The 17,660-nt window shown below is 35.4% G+C and overlaps 1 protein-coding gene across 3 annotated transcripts in view; it reads left to right on the top strand.

Moving 5' to 3' along the window:
* LOC127881359 (uncharacterized) overlaps positions 1-12,010 on the top strand; it is a 50,976-nt gene extending 38,966 nt beyond the window's left edge. For 2 of the 3 annotated variants that reach the window (XM_052429133.1, XM_052429131.1), the window contains exon 15: positions 53-12,010. The gene's annotated coding sequence lies outside the window, so the exon portion shown is untranslated. The remainder of the gene's footprint in view (positions 1-52) is intronic. The other variant, XM_052429132.1, reaches the window with a different exon arrangement.
* Positions 12,011-17,660: the final 5,650 nt, after the last annotated feature.

Here is a 17,660-nt window from a genome sequence, read left to right as displayed (position 1 = left end):
GAAATAATTACGTCGATATCTCCAAGGTCAAGGTCACACTTTGAGTTCAAAGGTCAAAAATGGCCATAAATGAGCTTGTCCTGGCCATAACTATGTCATTCATTGTGAGATTTTAAAATCATTTGGCACATTTGTTCACCATCATGGGACGGTGTGTCCCACGAAAGAATCACGTCAATATCTCCAATGTCAAGGTCGCCACGACTAAAAATAGATTTAAAAAAAAAAAAAAAACTTACAAAGGGGGTTAATTTTTTTGGGTCATTTCAAAAGTTCAGTTTGAGTTTTCTCCCTTTATCAGATTTTTTTTTCACAATGAAAACCTGGTTTTGTGACAATTTTGTCCCTTGTTCTCCATTATTTTGCTTTTATCATAATTTGGTTGACAACCAATTAGCCTCTAATGGTCTTCTAGAACCAGATTTAAAAAAAAATCAATATCTTCTTGCTCTTTTAATAATTGTATTCGAACTGGTGGTGAAATATTAAATTTGCTATTTCATGGGTTTTTGCAAAAGCTTTTTGCATATTGTCGGTAAATCAAGTAAATAGCAAAATGTGACATTTGTACGTCTCCATCAACGCTCTTTGACAGCATAAAGGGTTGATATGACAATCTTGTGACAAAAAACAGCGAGACATGAAATACTTTCAGCTTGCTAAGGTTACATCAAAATGCTGTTAGTAAATGTATTTAAATTATATAAATATGTTTATACATCACTTCATTATATAATATATATGTTTCAAATGTTTATGGAAACATGGCCAACATTTGAGTCGCTTTCTGAGAAAACTGGGCATAATGCATGTGCGTAAATTGTTGTCCCTGATTAGCCTGTGCAGTTCGCACAGGCTAATCAGGGACGACTCTTACAGCTATTATGATATTTTCTGTTTAAAGAAAGTCTCTTATTAGCAAAAATCTAGTTTAGACGGAAAGTGTTGTCCCTGATTTGCCTGTACGGACTTCACAGGCTTATCTGTGACGAAACTTTATGCACATGCATTAAGCCCAATTTTATCTGAACAAGACACATATGATGATTTACATAGATTCTCTGTAAATAAACGTGTACCTGCTATTGTGGGCATGTAACCTTTGTAATGCAATAGCCTATGTTTTTGTGTCATAATGAATATATTTTTTATCTTGTACATCGGTGAGTTCATAGTGTTCATTCTAAGTTGCTCATAAATAGTTTAATCATGCCCAAGGAAAGCAAAGAGGGCTTCCATTGTTTGAAAAACCGGTGTTATAGTAGTTCCAATATTCTAACATTTATATTTTTTATTGTGTCTTCCCCAATCAACATTTAATGCATATTATTCTGTTGAAAAAGTGATTTTAACACTTGAAAAGTCTATGTTGTTTTCAACATTGTTGGGCATGAATCGTAACAATCATTTTACCAATGCATGACTCCAGTGAGTAAATTAAGAAAAAATTATAATGGACTGTGTATAAATAGTAAGGTGAATAATTGTTGAAGTTTTCACTCTTAACCCTTTACCACTTACCGGTAGATACATATTTTTACGCTTATGTAGTCCCTCTGAAACTAAATTTTAATTAAAGACCTTTTTAGTTTTAAAGGTGTCATTTCCAACCCTTAGATACTGATGAGAAGCAAACAGCATAAAACCTGAACTGACTGTGAGTTACTCACAGGCTGATCTGGCTTTATGCTGTTTGCACATAGCTATTTTCACTTGGCTTATGAGAGGGAAAGGGTTAAATTGTTTTCTGTTTCAGTATATTTGTGTTTTGGTTATTTTTTTATTTATAATGATAGATTTGAAATGTATGTTCATGTTGAATGTGATTGTTGTGCAACTTTTTTGGGTATTTTTATTTTTACATTTGATGTGAAATGTTTCAGTTTTTAACCAGGTTTTCCGAAGGAAAAAACTGGTTATTAGATTGGCGAATGCGGGCGGGCTGGCTGGCGGGCGGGAGGAACAAGCTTGTCCGGGCCATAACTATGTCGTTCATTGTCAGATTTTAAAATCATTTGGCACATTTGTTCACCATCATTGGACGGTGTGTGGCGCGAAATAATTACGTCGATATCTCCAAGGTCAAGGTCACACTTTGAGTTCAAAGGTCAAAAATGGCCATAAATGAGCTTGTCCTGGCCATAACTATGTCATTCATTGTGAGATTTTAAAATCATTTGGCACATTTGTTCACCATCATGGGACGGTGTGTCGCACGAAAGAATCACGTCAATATCTCCAATGTCAAGGTCGCTACGACTAAAAATAGATTTTTTTTTAAAACAAACTTACAAAGGGGGTTAATTTTGTTTGTTCATTTCAAAAGTTCAGTTTGAGTTTTCTCCCTTTATCAGATTTTTTTTTTCACAATGAAAACCTGGTTTTGTGACAATTTTGTCCCTTGTTTGTTCTTGTGCTCTTGTTTATTTGTAAGCTAAGTGTGCCAGCTCATTGTTTTATTTTGGTACTGAAGCTGTAAAAATGACATAAATGTATATAGGAAAGTGCTTCATCTGGGAACATTGTCTTTATTGTTCCATGGGGAAGTCTTCAAGATTTATCTGTTGTATTTCCAAGGAATTTTGTGCTTTACTGAATATTTGAATCAAATATTTTGTACAATCACTTACTTGCATTTCTATTATTGGCATTAAGATTTGGTTTTTGAATGTGTTGAATACATAGTAATTTTGTTAGTGGTATTTGCTATAAGCAAAATGTACTTAGCTTCAAGCTTTTGCTTCTAAGTGTCATTCCACGATACTAAACCAAACTATAGTGCTTACTTGAGGTATGTGTGGGTGATTCCTCCACCTTTCAGCTGATTTCCTCCCTTTCAATGTCCAAATGATTTTAAAATAGTTATCAATTTTTATGGCTCTGTATAGCAATGAAGAGATTTGATGAATCATGTAAGGGGGTGTGACTTTTTCCTCCCCAGGGGTGTTTTTTAAATCACATCCTTGAATTAATAGTTGTATTAGCTGATACATTTTGGTGTGCTAATTGTGCTATGATGTGTTCTATTGGAAAATAGAGCCGTACTCTGTGAAAAGGGGGTTTAATGCATGAGCATAAAGTCCCTTCCCAGACTGGACCGTGCAGTCTGCACAGGCAAATCAGGGACGACACTTTCTGCCTTAACTTGATTATTGCTAAGTAGAGACTTTCTTTATAAATATAAAGCGATGTGTCGTCCATGATAAGCCTGCGCCGGCTAATCAGGGATAACACTTTGTGCACATTCATTTAACCTGTTTTTCACAGAGCACAGCCCATATTTTTGTATTCCATGACATATTCGATCATGGAAGCCATTGTACTGTTTATTTATAGCATGACATTTTGTATTATGACATAGTCATATCAGAAAAATAGTCTACTAATTGATTTTTCGTGCTCTCTGTATTAGATAGAACAATTATTCTTACTAAAGGGTGACTATAATTATGCCAACATACTTCAAGTATAAACATTTGTCTAGCTCTTTTTATTGCAGTATGTAAAACATACTATATTTTGTTATAGGCTTTTCTCTGAAGGGTATTATAAGTGATATTCTAGTTAATATTGTTATTGGTGCTATTTGCTGTGAGATCTCTAGAATATAACACACTATTTGCCTCTATGACTTTACATAGGCGTTAAGCTTATCTGTAACTCATTTCAGTAAATCTAATTTATAGACAGCCAAATTGCTTTGTGATTTGTTTATTTTTAGCTCACCTAATGAAGGTGAGCGTTTTGTGATTGCTTTTTGTCCATTGTTAGTGGCCAACGTTGGCTTGTGAACACTCTAAAGGACTTGTTTTATTACCCAATTTTTATGAAATTTCGTTTTAACATTTGTCCCAATGATATCTCTGCCAAATATGATATGTCATATTTAAGAAAAAGTCTGTGAAGGCCACATTTATTGCATAGACTTAATGAAAGTTTGTCGGAACATTTGTCTGAATTATAACTCTGCCAAGTTTGAAACTGGGTCACATAGGGTCAAAAAAAGGTCACAAGGTCAAAGATGTCGGAAAAGCTGGTGAAGACTCTATAGAGTGCATATCAATTACCCAAACTTTATGAAAGTTGGCAGAAGGTATGATATATGATACACTGAGGTCAAATGGGGTAAAAAACTAGGCCTTTATTTTAAAAGAAAAAGTTTGTGAATACTTCAGAGGCCACATTTATTGTCCAATCTTGATAAAACTTGGTCAGAAGATTTGTCCAAATCATGTTCTCTCAAGAACAAGCTTGTGGATTTTCTAAAAGTCACATTTGTTTCCACAATAATCATGAAACAAATGTTGGGTCAGTTTTCCATAAAAGTCTAGTGTGAAAGCACATGGACACTATCTGCTCCGAAAAGTTTAGTTCCTTGAGGTCTCAGGTGAGTGCCTTTCTTTGGTGCTCTTGTTTTGTTGAACAATATGAAAGATGATCTCTAATTGCTCGTTTCATCTCATCACTTTCTGATCATTCTGTGCTAGTCAATTTACAAGAAATGTAAAGCTCATGGCTCCTTTTGTCTCTTATCACCCAAAATGAATCAATTCTTGAGACCACATGTGGAATGCAAACTTCATTTGTGATTCACAAGATTCGAAGATGCCTGTTTAATTTCTTGTGATACCCGCATTGTCATATGTCTTAGCTAGTCATGAAGTGACATTTCATGTAATAAATTCCCTCTTGATGCATCATATTAAGGTTGACCACATAACTGCTGTAACTGCTTCATAATTTTTTAGCAGTTACAATATTTTAACCCTTGACCCCTAAATGTACGATAAACCATGATATTTAACTGCCTATCAAAATCAGATAACCCTTAATAAACTTTTCCCATCAGAAGCCAAAGTGAAAATGGCTTTTGCAACCAGCAGTCTGTTCAGGTCTTATGCTGTTTGCTGCTCATCAGTATCAAAGGGTTTAAAACTCGATTCTATTAAAGAAGATTTTAAATTTAATTATATTTTCTAAGGGACTACATACGCGTCAAGGTGCGTTTATAAGGGGTAAAGGGATATAATAACACTCTAGGATAAGTGGAAACAGATCTGTTACCTGATTGGTGGGGAGCTGACTTATACATTAAGTTATAGTAAAAGACAATAATGGAGTAGAAGCAATATTGTCACAATGAGTACTTTTTCACTCAATAGGGGCTCTAATTGCTGAATAGTCACATGTCTGTGCCATCCCAGTGCCCTGTAAATAGTGTTTGTGCTTTTATCATCATTGTGATAAGTAAAATCATAAGTAACAGTAGAAGTAGAAGTATAACCATTATTATTAATTATTATTATTATTTAAGACTTGTTTTGTTTATTTAATTAAGATTATTTTTATTTAACTTCTGAGGCATTCTTGTACTGGTGTGGTTTCATTAGTTGGGCATTTGGAATGGTCTTATGTTTACTATATGTTAACATGTTAAACAATTGACCATTAGTTAATTATTAACGTATAAGAGATTTAGTAATCCTCGGTGAATGGATCTATGTTAGATTGGACAAAGTATTAAATAGTTCCTACATAATTTATCTTTATAGAAAAGATTATTCAAGTGCTGAAATATACACTGGTCTCCTGAGTTTTGCCATGATAAATACAGTTAGAATTGTGAATCATGATAAATACAGTTAGAATTGTGAACCATTTTGGCCTTGACGCATACTAATACAGTTAGAATTGTGAACCATTTTGGCCTTGACGCATACTGCTGTCACATGTTAAGTTTCTGGCAGTTTTTTAATCCTTGTTATGAAATTGATCAAATCGGATAATTTCTTCCTTGTTTGAGTTTGAGTTACAATAATTTGCTGCTAGTTGAGTAATTAGATGACCCACCAAATTCCAAGATGGGTTTTATGCCATGTGTCTGGCCCATCAGTGCAGTCTGATCTGGAGCTTCCCTGACCACGAAACCTAGCCTGACTCAATAGAGTACAACATAGCTCCTTACCGGACTGTGTGATATCACAGGCTGGTGTGAAGCTGCTCTGACCACGAAACCTAGCATGACTCAATAGAGTACAACATAGCTCCTTACTGGACTGTGTGATATCACTGTAGGCTGGTGTGAAGCTGCTCTGACCACGAAACCTAGCATGACTCAATAGAGTACAACATAGCTCCTTACTGGACTGTGTGATATCACAGGCTGGTGTGAAGCTGCTCTGACCACGAAAATTAGCATGACTCAATAGAGTACAACATAGCTCCTTACTGGACTGTGTGAAATCACTGTAGGCTGGTGTGAAGCTGCTCTGACCACCAAACCTAGCATGACTCAATAAAGTACAACATAGCTCCTTACCGGACTGTGTGATATCACAGGCTGGTGTGAAGCTGCTCTGACCACGAAACCTAGCATGACTCAATAGAGTACAACATAGCTCCTTACTGGACTGTGTGATATCACAGGCTGGTGTGAAGCTGCTCTGACCACGAAACCTAGCATGACTCAATAGAGTACAACATAGCTCCTTACTGGACTGTGTGATATCACAGGCTGGTGTGAAGCTGCTGTGGCCAAATGCATTTGGAATAAGACCCATTTTCGTTTGGTGGGCGTCATATAATGAATTATGGTAATAAAAAACATGTCACGAGCTGCAGCTAATATCATCCTCAATGTATAAATGAGCTGCGCTCTGCGAAAAGAGGGCTTAATGCATGTGCGTAGTGTAGTCCAAGATTAGCCTTAACTAGAATTTTGCTTAAAATAGACTTTCTTCAAATGAAAAATATCTTAAAAGCCGAAAGTGTCAACCCTGATTAGCCTGTGCAGACTGCACAGGCTAATCTGTGATGATACTTTACGCACATGCATTAAACCCCCTTTTCACAGAGGACGGTCCTTATTTAATTATATATATTATTTTTTGTCTTGTCATTCTTTTGTTTTGCTTTGATCTCAAAAAGTTACTGTTTAAGTTTTCATCTTTATTGCTTTAATTTTTTTTTCACTTTAAATATTTTACTTTTCTCATGGATATGTCGTGATAAAATGAACATGATAATTCCCATAAATGCATTTTTGGAAGCATTTTTATGTCATAGTTTCCCAGCATTGTAGAATCTTTGCCATGACATTAAATCTAATAATAGCTTTTACAAGTTCAATATTGGTTCATGTGTGATCAAAAACTATGTCACCATGCCAAATCGAATCATAGCTTGGACAAGTTCAATATTGGTTCATGGGGGGTCAAGAACTTTGTCACGATGCCAAATCTAATAATAGCTTGGACAAGTTCAAAATTGGTTCATATGGGGTCAAAACTATGTCACCATGCCAAATCTAATAATAGCTTGGACAAGTTCAATATTGGTTCATGTGTGATCAAAAACTATGTCACCATGCCAAATCGAATCATAGCTTGGACAAGTTCAATATTGCTTCATGTGGGGTCAAGAACTTTGTCACCATGCCAAATCTAATAATAGCTTGGACAAGTTCAATATTGGATCATGTGGGGTCAAAACTATGTCACCATGCCAAATCTAATAATAGCTTGGACAAGTTCAATATTGGTTCGTGTGGGGTCAAAACTATGTCACCATGCCAAATCTAATAATAGCTTGGACAAGTTCAATATTGGTTCGTGTGGGGTCAAGAACTATGTCACCATGCCAAGTTGAAAAAAAAAAGTATGCCACTTGCTCAAAACATTTTTTCTCAATTATATAAGATGGCTGGACAAACTGGTTAATGTGATTTAAACTCTAGTTAACCATAACCCTGCTCTTTCTTAAAGAAGAGTAGTTGTTCTTTGTTTTCTGAAGATTGTACCATACGTCATGGTATTTGCACTTTTCCATAACCACAATTTATTTGGCGAGGTATATCAATTCAAAGAATTAGCTTGTTTTATTAAATTGAATGTTGTGTTGAATAAAATTCCTGTGAAATCTATACAGATGCCTAACTGATGCCTAATTGATGCCTAATGAAACTCGCTTAATGCCTCACGTGAGCTACCTAGGGCGTCTCAACTTTCAACTTTGTGTGATTTGTCATATTATATACTACATGCATTTATTATTAACCCTTTGCATGCTGGGAAATTTGTCGTCTGCTAAAATGTTGTCTGCTGAATTTCTAAAATTAGCATTTTCTTTGATTTTTTTCAAAGAATTATCAGAATAGCAAACAGTTTGGATCCTGATGAGACGCCACATACTGTGGCATCTCATCAGGATCCAAACTGTTTTCAAAGGCCTTCAAAATTCGGTTCCAGCACTGAAAGGGTTAACTGAACATCATTTCGCTACTTTAGAAACGGCATAAAAGGTGCAAGCTTTATCAAAGCATTATTAACAGTAACTTAGATGTTTTATTTATGTTTTGTTTTCGTTTGTTTGTCGATCTTGTAAATTGTATTGCTATTAAAATAGCTTTCTTCAAACGTTGGATAATTGGATACTAGTAATTGATAATTTCAGAGAAAAATTTTATTTTTACTGAGACAAGCTTAAGATATGAGTGTCTTAATTATAAACAAGCGATTTACGTAATTCTATGACATTCTTGATGAGTTATGATTATGGAAGTTATGACTATGGATGTTTTCTAATGAACTAAATTACAAGAATGTGCTATTTTGACATTATTTGTTTTATGAAATATTTTTGGTAACTTTGCACTGTAAATGCAAATACAAATTCTTTGATGAAAGGAACAAGTGTCATGAAATCTTTTAATTACTCTTGTGGTATTGCATAAGTAATTGCAAAACAAAAAGCAGGTCATGTCCATTTTTGTCAATGGTTTTTCTTTATTTTTAGATTCATAATAATGCTTCATGTCTAACTGCAGTTTGCAAAGAGTATAATTAGATTCCAGAAATATTTTTAGCATGTTATTATCTAATGCCACTTGTGTAAATATGTTTTGAAGCATCCGTCTGATGATCTTCATATTTAAGTACCCAATCTATTCTTCCCGTGACAAGACACGAACTCAATAACAATGCCGGATATATCAGCTTATGTAAGACGCGCATACAAATGTGGGCTTTAGCCTACAAAATCGTAGGCTAAATATTGTTAGTACAATATGTTTAAGTGGTCATCTAAACCATATGCACAATTTTTGTTGGTTTGTCAATCTAAAGCCACAGTAAATGGCAAAACATTTCAAATCAACATAGCTTAAAAAACACACAACTTCTTGCAAAAGCTTATGGTGTAAATTTTTCTTAATTAAGAAAATCTTATGTTACTTTCATTAGCTTTGCATTAACGGAATATATGGGCTGTGCTCCATGAAAAGGGGTTTTAATGCATGTGCTTAACGTGTCGTCCCAGATTAGCGTGTGTAGTCGACGACACTTGCCGCTTTTATAATATTTTTCGTTAAAAGAAAGTTGTTTCTTAGCGAAATTCCAGTTCAGGCAGAAAGTGTTTTCCCTAAATAGCCTATGTGGACTGCACAGGCTAATCTGGGACGACACTTTACGCACATGCATTAAACCCCTTTTTCACAGAGTGCTGCTCAACTAATAACATACCAGCTTATTTACTTCAGACACATTATCCATTTTCCCATTCAGCAAATAGACGGTTCAATGCTCCATCAATATTATTCGATTAAGTTTCAGCTCACTTGAGAACTATTTGGTGGCGTCCGTTGTGGCGTGTCACCTGTCTTATTTCGTGTTCTTTTTTACTCTTTGAAACTCTTAAGGCCACAATTGTCACCAAGTCTTGATGAAACTTGCTCACAATGTTTATATTGACAGAATCTATATGAATGAAAATCAGTGTAACATGCGTCCACAACTAGGTCATCAGACTAAATCTTAGAAGAACCTTGCTATCACTCTACAGGCCATGTGTCTGACTAATTCTTGATAAAAACATGTTAAGAATGTTTCAATAGATAATATCAAGACAATATCCAGACCAAGTTCCAATTGGGGCCATGTTTGTAAAAAATAGGTGACGAGTAAAAATCTAAAAAAAAAAACATGTAGCTTTTTTTAACACTTGATGCACCATTTTCTTCTTTTCTTAACCCATTTATGCCTGGCGTCTAGAAAAAAGGCCTTGACAAACAGCGTAGACCCAGATGAGACGCCGCATTATGCGGCGTCTCATCAGGGTCTGCGCTGTTCGCTTAATGGAATTTATGTAAGAAATATTCTAAATATAGAAATACATGTACTAGACATCCCTCATTTTGGAAATAAATTGATCCAATTTAGAAGGATGGGAGAGTCCACTAGGTATAAATGGGTTAATGAGACTTGCTCAGAATGTTTACCTTTACAAACTCTTGGCCGTGTTTGAATCAGGCGTCCACAAACTAGGTGAACAGATCAAGTGCGCCTAAACACTTGGTCATCAGATCAAATCTTGTCTATTCTAGGAACATATTTCCATTGTCACTGCAATACATGCTTTCATATATTGTAAATATATCACGTATATGACGGTATATCTATACATCGATCAGCTTTTTATAAGAGCAGACAGAAACCGGTGTTACCTTATCAGCCAATATAGTATTGTCTCCTGTTGATGGTCTCTTCACAGTCCTATGTATTGTCTTAAAGTGGAATACATGTTGGTACCTGTTTTGCCTTTCTAAACCAATATCTTAGTGTCTCTTATTGGTGACATCGCTTATAGTTCAGAGTTGCCTTTCTCAATCAATATCAAATTGTCTGCTATATGCAATCCCTAACTATCCAAATTTGCTTCTGCCCTATTAGTTGGGCTTTCTTTCGAGGGTTGATGGTTTTACGGTCCGAAATTAAACCAAAATGTTTCTGTATGTTACAATTTGCTGAGTATAAGATGTGTGTGTGTTATAGTTTTGTTATGCAAGTACTATACTACTCAAAATTTGTTAAGGATCACTTTTTATGTCCCCCACTATAGTAGTGGGGGACATATTGTTTTTGCCCTGTCTGTTGGTCTGTCTGTTGGTCTGTCTGTTTGCGCCAACTTTAACATTTTGCAATAACTTTTGCTATATTGAAGATAGCAACTTCATATTTGGCATGCATGTGTATCTCATGAAGCTGCACATTTTGAGTGGTGAAAGGTCAAGGTCATCCTTCAAGGTCAGAGGTCAAATATATGTGGCCAAAATCGCTCATTTTATGAATACTTTTGCAATATTGAAGATAGCAACTTGATATTTGGCATGCATGTGTATCTCATGGAGCTGCACATTTTGAGTGGTGAAAGGTCAAGGTCATCCTTCAAGGTCAGAGGTCATATATATATATGTGGCCCAAATCGCTTATTTTATAAATACTTTTGCAATATTGAAGATAGCAACTTGATATTTGGCATGCATGTGCATCTCATGGAGCTGCACATTTTGAGTGGTGAAAGGTCAAGGTCATCCTTCAAGGTCAGAAGTCAAATATATGTGGCCCAAATCACTTATTTAATGAATTCTTTTGCAATATTGAAGTTAGCAACTTGATATTTGGCATGCATGTGTATCTCATAGAGCTGCACATTTTGAGTGGTGAAAGGTCAAGGTCAAGGCCATCCTTCACAAGGTCAAGGTCATCTACAAGGTCAAACGTCGTATAGGGGGACATTGTGTTTCACAAACACATCTTGTTATAGTATGTGTAATTTGAAATTCACCCCTAGCTAGATTCAACCAGCGTCATGCATCAATGATAAATCAATGCATAAAAATAAAATAAAAATCACACACTCTAATATCAAAACCTGCAAAATAGCAATTTAAATTAAATAAAATTAAATTGAAGATAATGTGAAAATAAAAAGTGATCCTTAGCAAATTTTGAGTAGTATATAATGTAAAACGGTTGTTCCTATAAAAGTATGAAAGCTTTGTGAGTGAATGATAAATGTGTTGCATTTGGTAAAGTGGCGTATTATTGGAATAATGTGTTACTGCTTTGTTCTATTCGAGTGCCACATTGTATGTGCCTTGAAATGTATTTTTGATATTTTTACAGATTGTTCATGACAATCGTGTTTCAGTCATATAAATGATATATTCTACTTTCATGCGCGTTTCTTGTTCATTCAGCTGTTATATTTGTCGTGTTCTGAAAAATCTGGGCATAATGCATGTGCGTAAAGTGTCGTCCCAGATTAGCCTGTTCAGTCCGCACAGGCTAATCAGGGACGACACTTTCCGCTTTTATGGAATTTTTCGTTTAAATGATGTCTGTATTTAGCAAAAATCCAATTTAGACGGAAAGTGTCATCCTTGATTGCGAACTGCACAGGCTAATCTGGGACGACACTTTACGCACATGCATTATGCCCAGTTTTCTCAGAACGCGCCTCATATAACCACGACACAATGTGCATAATGAAAGTTTCTAAGGGCAATAAATTTGTACAAATTTAGAAAAGATAGCATATTTTGCAAATAAACATCGGACTATAACTCTTAAAATACTACAGAAAGAGTGATTGTATTTGCACCCTGAATCTCGTCTCAAGGTTTTCTATTAACCCATTTATGCCTAGTGGACTCTCACATACTTCTTACAAGTTATTTCCAAAATTAGGGATGTCTAAAATATTTATGCCCCCCTTCGAAGAAGAGGGGGTATATTGTTTTGCACATGTCGGTCGGTCGGTCGGTTCGTCCACCAGATGGTTTCCGGATGATGACTCAAGAATAATTAGGCAAAGGATCATGAAACTTCATAGGTACATTGATCATGACTGGCAGATGACCCCTATTGATTTTCAGGTCACTAGGTAAAAGCTCAAGGTCACAGTGACAAAAAAACGTTTTCACACACTGGCTTCCCACTACAACTGACAGCCCATATGGGGAGCATGCATGATTTACAAACAGCCCTTGTTATTTCTATATTTAGAATATTTCTTATAGAAATTCCTTTAAGCAAACAGCGTAGACCCTGTTGAGACGCTGCATCATGCGTCGTCTCATCAGGGTCTGCGCTGTTTGCCAAGGCCTTTTTTCTAGACGCTAGGCATAAATGGGTTAATGTAAGAATTTTTAATTTAATCTCTTCAATAATTATAAATTTATAAATAATTCACAATTTATATATATATGGTACATATTGGGGAGAGAGTTATATTCTATGTTATCCATCATTCTCCTTTATCCATCTTAAAACCAGCTGCAATTACAGGTGATTAGCGTGTGGCTTTTGCAACTTGCGTGTGGCTATGATATTATTAAGTGAAACTTCATTTTGAATGATAAATAATCATATTATATTGACAAAAATTAAACTTTTCTGGAAAAAATTAATTTCACTATCAAATATATAACAAGGTTTTCAACTCGAAATCACCCGAAACGGGGTGCATCGCTTTGAACAGCCATTGCTTCATCAATTATGCAGCGATTTTCTCGATCGCGGTCTTATTCAACGCATAAATGAATTTTCTTTCCGGAAATGTACACGTCTTGCAAAAGTTTAACAAATACTGGGTCAACTTTTAAGAAATAACACGACACACAACTCGCGTGACACACTTGATAACGATCAGACAGGATTTCAGTCTGAAATCTTCACGTAGTAAAGGGCATTTTACCTGCAAAGTTCACGGACCTCGATACCATAATTCAATGAAACGTATGAAAAAACATTCTTACCGTGCTTGTCGTTGCATTATGCATTAAGACTAACTGTCCAGCGCCGTTTGAAACCTCTGTTTACATACATTTCAACTAACTGACATTTTAAACACACCAGTGATTTCATTGGTCTAATGCGAAGGTGTGTCTTTACAACTGGAGATTTCATTCATGAATACTGTCTGATCGCCTTCAAGTAGGTCAAGCGAATTTTGAATCGTTTTGTTTCTTAAAATTTGACCCAGCATGTGTAGAAATATAACAAGATATATACATTTTCAGAAAGGAAATGCATTTTTGCGTTGAATAAGACCGGGTTCGTGACAATCGCTGCAAAATTGATGAAGTAATGGCTGTTCAAAGCGATGCACCCTGTTTCCGGGTGATTTCGAGTTGAATACCTTGTTATATATATCTATTTGATAGTGAAAAATTTTTTTTTTCAGAAAAGTTTATTTTTCGTTATAATATGATTATTTATCATTGATTATGATTATTTATCATTCAAAATAATGTTTTCACTAATTAATATAATAGCCACACGCTAATCACATGTGGTTGCAATTATAAAAAAGTTCATTTGAATATCTACAATACTTGTAGAGTTCTGCTCCACACATCATGATGAAACGGACAATATAAACATAAGCAAAGGAGAATATTACCAAAATTACTGATTAGTTGCACAGGCTTATCCGGGTCGACACTTAACACACAAGCAATAAACCCCATTTTCACAGAGCGAGGTTCATGTGTTCCTGAATGTTCATACAAGTTCCCGGGTATTTATTGAAAGCCTATATAACGCCCAAAATGAACGAAAATTCCGTAAAGTATTTCGTAAAATAAAAACCTAAACAATCCTTATAGCAATAGCCACAATTTCAACGCTAGATGTGGTATGATTACATAGATATTTGTGACACAATTAATTTCATTTTAATTTCCCGCGAATATATCTATTCATACGACGCACGAAAACTAATATGGTACCATGTAAGTGTTCATGTGTCGTATGAATGGATATCGTTGCGGGAAATAAAATGGAATGAAATATGCAAAACAATAATAAAAACGAGTATTTTGTATCTACAAACATCTATTTTACCAGACCACATCTGGCTTTGAAATTTCGACAATTGCCATAAGGAACACTGATTTTTAATTGTTTCAATGTATTTTACGAAATACTTCACGAAATTTTCGTTGATTTTGAGCGTTATAGAGACTTTAAGGATACTGACCAAGGTCCGTAACTATGAACTGCATTATAGTAACCTTATGACCCATTGTGTCCATTCATTCATGATTATGTTTGCTGCAACCATGTAATGTCTACTAAATATATTCAATTCGAACTTAATAAATGTCTGCGATGTTTTTATAAATTATATGGTTACAGGCCAGGGGCGATAACACTGACCTGCAATTTACCAGAATGATGTCCCTTTTTTACGTTGTAATCAGGTTAATACATGTAGCATTAATGACGTATCTTTTTATTTATCCAATTTATTTTATTATGAACTTCGAAAATGCCACAATGGTCGTATTAGTAAGTCACAAATGAATATTTTTTTTACTGTAAAGTATTTAAATCTAAATATAACTGTTTGTGAAGTTTGAATAAACCTAAGTAAGTATTAGGCTACAGATATTCAAAGTCTTATGGTTAAAGTAATAGTTAAGATACTGTTATGGGTATCGTTAAACATATTTGTACTAAAATACATTTAAATTTAGGAAACAGTGATATATTTATGCAGGCAAAGTTAAACAATGAAATGGGCCGTACTCTGTGAAAAGCGGGTTTAATGCAAGTGCGTAAAATGTCGTCTCAAATTAGCCTGTGCAGTTCGCACAGGCTAATCAGGGACGACAATTTACGCCTTAACTTTATTTTTGCTTAAAAGAGACTATTGAAACGAAAAATATTATAAAAGCGGAAAGTGTCGTCACCTGATCAGCCTGTGCGGACGACTCCTGCTAATCTGGTATGGAACTTTATGCACATGTATTAAACTCCCTTTTCGCAGAGTATGGCACAAATGTTAATGTACGCAAACCATTGGGGATGTTTTTCTTGCAGTCTTACACAACAGTCAAGTTAACTATACATTTATTTACGCGCTCTATGAAAAGGGGGTTTAGTGCATGTGCGTAAAGCGCGTAAAGTATCGTCCCAGATTAGACTGTGCAGTCCGCACAGGCTAAACAGGGACGACACTTTCCTCCTAAACTTGATTTTTCTAAGAAGAGACTCTCTGATATCGAAAAGTAACTATTTTTGCTGAGAAGATACTTTCTTGAAATGAAAAATATTACAAAACCGGAAAGTGTTGACCCTGATATGCCTGTGCGGACTGCACAGGCTAATCTGGGACGACACTTTACGCACATTCATTAAACCCCCTTTTCACAGAGCACGGCCCATATCGAAAACATAAATCAGTTAGTTACAAAAATGCTACCTCAAGTCATTAAAATGATAGATACAATTTTAGCATGAAAACAATTATGCTGAAATAATTGTCTTGTATTGTACTTAATTCGTATGCATGTTTGAAATACAATAATATTGACATCTATATCACATTTTTACTTGATTATCTCTATTATTATTTTACTACGCATTGCTCCGATAATCGACTTTGCTGTCCTGAAGAGTGCTAAATAGTAGTCTCTGTAAACTAATTTCAATAAACAACAACCTGACCGCCCGTATTTTCAATCACCGATGCTTCTTTCGAACTAAAATATTGAAGTACAAACTGCCTTTGCCGTATTTTGTAGTTTCATAACGTTTTATTACGTGTACATTACAGATTTTTGTCAACCTTTGATTCTATACCAATGAATTACCGGTGAAAAAAGTATTAGAACACCTGTATCAAACGGTGTTCAAAACAAACCGCTAAACGCATGTTCGTCGACTGCGAGCGTCTGGATCGCTTCTCTCAGACCTAATGATTCAGTGACTCTTGTTAACACCAGCGGGGTATCACGTTCCCTAAATGGTTAGTAAACTAAGGTAACAATATTGCGACATCAAAGCTGCGACTACCAATATTGGTGTAATTCTACCCTGTCCTATTGTCATCAATGCCCTCATATACTGGCTGGCTGAACAGAGACGAACCTGTCTTGCTGACGTGAGGTATTCTATTAAGGGTCTAATTGGGCAAGATTGATTTCGGATAACATATCCGTTTAAGGACACGTAAAAAGTGTGTTCCTTGCACGATGTTGGTCGTCATGTTTTTCGACGTTTCTGTGTATCCTTTGCACCAGATGTCGATACAGCTTATACCACCAATAACACCAGATGACATTGGTGATGATGCCGATATACTTAGCTAGATGATGATAGAGATACATTGCTACATAAGCGCAAAGCAACTTGGGTTATTCGAGATAACCGTCAAGTATCATAACGCTTTGTAATTCTGCTGTTTGTAAGCGTGCGCGTATTGGCAAACACGCATCCTTTTTTAACTATGTACAAGGACTGTCTTGCCATTTTTCAAAAGTTGGAATAAATTTATTGGCTTGAATTGAGGACCAACGATATTGTAAGTGAATGGGAAAAATCATGCGCAAACGCCCCAGATATAACATAAACGATGTTGTTCATGCACTGAAAAGGATAGAAATCAAAAGCGAAAGCATTAAGGCAAAGACACTTTCAGAAACTTAAGAAATAGCCTGTGAAAAGCATCTGAGCAAATCTATGTCATACCGTAAAATTTATGACAAACGTTAGGAATTCAGTTTTGAATAACATACATTTAGCTCACGGTAGCCTAAATTGTCATAGACTCGATGAACTACGATGAAAAGAACTGAATAAAGATTGCTCGTAAAACGTGGTAACTATTAAACGGCTACCAGTTTTCTTTTACATCTTCGTGTTAATTACGGTGTACGACATAAATCACTCGACTAATTGACAGCCGTCCGTTTGAACATTGCGGTTATTTGATTGCCTGTACAATCCACTAGGTGTCATCTTTTGTTGGATGGGTTTGAAGTGTCTCTCTATCGGCAAGAGCTTTGAGTCATCTATTTTTTGAAGTTTTAAATT

Source organism: Dreissena polymorpha, chromosome 5 (assembly GCF_020536995.1).
Source record: "Dreissena polymorpha isolate Duluth1 chromosome 5, UMN_Dpol_1.0, whole genome shotgun sequence".
Taxonomy (NCBI): Eukaryota; Metazoa; Mollusca; class Bivalvia; order Myida; family Dreissenidae; genus Dreissena; species Dreissena polymorpha.
Note: the sequence above shows the minus strand (reverse complement) of the source record. Positions and strands in the feature narration are given on the sequence as shown.